At 41.2% G+C, this 4,027-nt stretch overlaps 1 long non-coding RNA gene across 2 annotated transcripts; it reads right to left on the bottom strand.

Annotated features, from left to right (window-relative positions):
• Positions 1-1,813: 1,813 nt before the first annotated feature.
• On the bottom strand, positions 1,814-3,590 carry LOC119275918. Of its 2 annotated transcripts, XR_005135998.1 has the most exons (5): positions 3,438-3,590; positions 3,320-3,364; positions 2,705-2,816; positions 2,480-2,611; positions 1,814-2,384 (listed from the first exon to the last, which is right to left on the bottom strand). It is a non-coding gene; the product is annotated as an uncharacterized LOC119275918 (long non-coding RNA). The 2 variants fall into 2 exon arrangements; XR_005135997.1 differs by having other exon boundaries at positions 3,320-3,590.
• Between the last annotated feature and the right edge of the window lie 437 nt (positions 3,591-4,027).

Below are 4,027 nucleotides of genomic sequence, written 5' to 3'. Positions count from 1 at the left end.
CAAAACTTATATGCAGACTGCAGCTATGGTCGACGTAGCAGTTTATATAGCAATGGTGGGCGGCAAGGGACGGATGAGTGGCGCCGGAGTAGCCGCCTTGGCAACCACGTATCATTAATGTGGGCGTCAGCGTACAAACGGACGTCACTTGTGTCGTCTGAACATGGAGCAATCGACTGCACCGAGAAGCGGCGTTGGCGGCGCTGACCGCTTCAGACAGAAAGCGCGCGCGGGCGAGGAAGGCGGTCTGGGTGGCCAGGGCGGTCAGACTCGTGCTTGGAAGTGGTACGGTCCAGCAGTCGGACATGCTGGCTTGTGAGCGAGCTCGCCGAGCTGAGCAACCACAATCAGACGATGGACGTGGCTTCCAACCAGGAGCCAGCGCCACCGCCCAAGCCGGTTCATGTCGTGTTCACCATAGAGCAGGTGCGGCCGCACTTCAAAGCCCTAATGGCGGAAGAGCTAGTAGCGCAGGAGGACCTGTGTTGCAACCTCCATCTCCTCAACGACCACCGGCTCGCAGAAGGACGAATCACCGGCGAACAAGCGAAACGACAATGCCGTCGCGGACATGCATGTGGCCCTATGATCTTGGCTTCCTGGATGAGGAGCGAGGCCCCCTCCGTCGTCCTTTGAGTTGTTGCGCTCGCCGTGGCACCGCCGTCTCACATTTTCAACATGGTCAACGAACATGAGGAATCAGGAGATGACTTTAATTGGAGGGGATGATAGTGGATCCCATCAGCGCCATAGCCGCACGTACGCAAGTGCCTCCTTATTAGTATATACAACTATAATTTCTTTTGCTTCCTCCTGGTTTCCTGACATCATGGTCCCACACCATTGTCAACCTATATAGTCAATAAACGAGAGAATTTCACAAGGAGCGGCCGACGGCTGGGACCCAACAGCTCGAGCAGTATTCGTCTTTTGGAGGTGTGAGCAGAGTTTTTCTTGAGCGATGTTTTTGTTGTTCTTCAGAGGAGAACGGTATCAACTCGGTGGGCTGTGGCCCGTCTGGCCTAGGCTATTATTTTATGTCGACCAAATATCCAGCCCAGATATTACTATTTAAATGTGAAAATGGCTAGCCTAGCTATTCTTTTTTTGCGGAATACCCAACCCAGGTCAGCTTGTTATTCTCCGGGCCCTTTAGTCTTGCCAAGAAAATGGGCTTTAAGAAATAATAAATGGGTTGTAATTCAAAAAATTAGCTGTAAATATAAAAAAAAACCACCGAACATGTACATTTTTTTATTCTTCTCAGAAGAGGTACATTTTTTAATTTCATTATTTGTTGCGCGTGTGAAATTTCATTGGATTTTTACCTAATAGAAATTTATTTTGAAATTATATTTAATCTGACTCTAAATTTCGAGTTAAAAAATAGTTCAGATCCCATGAAAATGTTGGAAATTTTGTTGAATTTTTTTGAGTGGTTGGCTGAAATTATTAACAAAGTCCTGGCTAGAAAATGGGCTGTAATCTATTTATATTAAAAAGTACTTGAGGGGATCATCAGAATAAAAATAATTAGCTAGAAAATCCTACAATAATTAAGAACATCTGGCCTTTAATTCGGTGGGCCTGATTCCATTGAAACAACAAGAATCGTTAGATCTTCATAAACCAGGTGGACCCACACCCTACGCACCACAATGACAAACAATCTATCTATTGGTTCTGTTCAATAATCCCACAACTTAAAAATCATGTACGTCCCATAATAAAAAAAACTGAACAGCACACGCACGCGTACATGGTACGCGGACGCCCCACAATATAAAAAATTGATCAGCACACACGCCCCGCAATATAAAAAATTGATCAGCACACACGCAAGTACATGGTACAATGACCAAACTCTAATGTTCTTTTTTGTTTTTTGCAAATAACTCTCGGCCTCTCACAATCCTGTACAAAGATACAACCTCTCAAGACAACCAAACTCTCTCAATAGTGTATAGTGTTCGCTTAGACATAGATAAAGTCCCTCAACATCCAAACAGCCTCTCCTTTCATCGTGCAAACGTGAGAAACTCAGCTATCCCTAAAATATCTTCACCAGGCAATGCTTCGACCACCCCAAAACTTCATTGTCCTCTAGATTTCAGAGTACCGCTGGTACATCATCTTCCTCCGGCAAATAACACTTCGACGTCAACTTCCTCCAACAAGTGGCACTTCAGCATTGTCTTCATGGATCAGTCACCAACCCCCAAATCTCCTGTTCGTTATCCTCGGTTGTAATCAGCTCCGTCGAGAGATCAAACCGCCTCCAGTAAGTACCATCTCATAGAATTATTATAGTTGGCTCCTCAACTACAATTTGGGGTTGTGGAACAGCTTCCATAGGTCTTAAGTCCATTAAGAAGCAAATGGCACTGCAATATGGTATCCACTTGGAGTTTGTAGATCAAATGATGTTTCACATAATATTTTGCCTGAGTACCTAAGTAATTCTGTCAAAAAAAAGTACCTCAATAATCAGGTAGAGATGGCTTCGTCCGGCTGCTACTAAGAAATACTTAATATTTGTGTCTTGTGATGATTGAACTTAAGATCATCTTTATCATTAAAGATTTCTGCAGAAAGTTGGCCTCCTTTACTTCTAAGACAAACAGATATTTGTAAGGTGACAAGTAATAAAAATAATGAATCTTCATGAACTTGAGCATTAATCTGATATTAATGGTGGCCCCACCATTGGGACATGCAGGGTCGGCTGGCCCATGTCTCAAGCAGCGGAGCAAGGTACTGCCATGTCCAAAGACCAGCGGGCACATCGCCATTGTACTTCATAGTCGTCCATCACCCTAAAAAAGCATAAATTATGGGTCTGTGACAATCTATAATAATAGTATAAAATAATCCTCTTTAACTTTATATTTGCATTCTCTATTGTGTACGAATAATCAATGAAAATAAAAAAGGTGGGCCATACAACAAGGAATTTGAGAAACCTGCCAAGGTGGTTAAAACAAATCCAATATGCAATCTAACAAGATGATCCATCACTAATCGTGAACCTTTTATATTTGGTATCTCAAGAATGTTATAACTAAAAAGGCAACAATTCTAATTAGGCACAAGAGGAGGAGAATGAAACTGCGAGACAAGAAAAATAGACAGCCTTCAATCATGCATAGGGATGTGCCACACTAAATAGCTACACCAAAAGAACATCCTTTGATCCACGTGAAGTAAGAAAATCTTCACAAAGTTTTACCCTTATGCGTATCATCATCCATTTGGTTCTAAATTTTACCACTAATGATGCACACCTGGTAGTATAGTATACATGAAGCAAATTATGTACCTTGCTTATGCTTTGCAAATCAATTCTTCTTCTTTGTCCTCCAATCTTTTTTACCACAAAAATATTCCTTCATTAACTCAGGATTTGATGTACTAAAATCATATACCACACATTTTACCATGAACAAGTGGTTATGAAGTCCGGTCGCCCATGCATTTCCATATCTTCAAGTGCAGCTAATTTAAATTGCTCTATTAAATCACAAAAACATGTTACATTTAGTTCTACCTATAGCCATGAAGTATGCTTTCAAGAAAATCATGATAAAACATACCCATGCACTCTGTCTAAACCAATACTGAGGGAAAAAATGTTCCATTGCCATAAGGAACAATATCCTGTAAAAATGTTCATCATGTACATTGACCACTGCCACGAGTAATAAATTGCTTATGAAGGAAATTCCATATCTTACTTATACTAATTGGTATTTATGTTTATGGAGGGCAATTAACTCAACAGACAAAGCTAAAGAGGCAAGACTACATAGAAAATAAAATACAAAGCAAGAGGGTTGCAGAACAATCGACAAAAAAGAAGCACTAATCAGCCGGACTGGTGAGACTATGAGGTAAGCAACAATAAAATACAATCAACATCTAAAATCTGGACATTCATGTACTTCATTCATGTTATGTACGTGTACATTACTAAAAGTAACAAAAAGTGTGCATGAAAGAAACAAACCCCCAAATACTTTTTTCAGCA

This window comes from Triticum dicoccoides, chromosome 3B (assembly GCF_002162155.2).
Source record: "Triticum dicoccoides isolate Atlit2015 ecotype Zavitan chromosome 3B, WEW_v2.0, whole genome shotgun sequence".
NCBI lineage: Eukaryota > Viridiplantae > Streptophyta > Magnoliopsida > Poales > Poaceae > Triticum > Triticum dicoccoides.
This window is presented reverse-complemented; position numbering and strand designations above follow the sequence as displayed.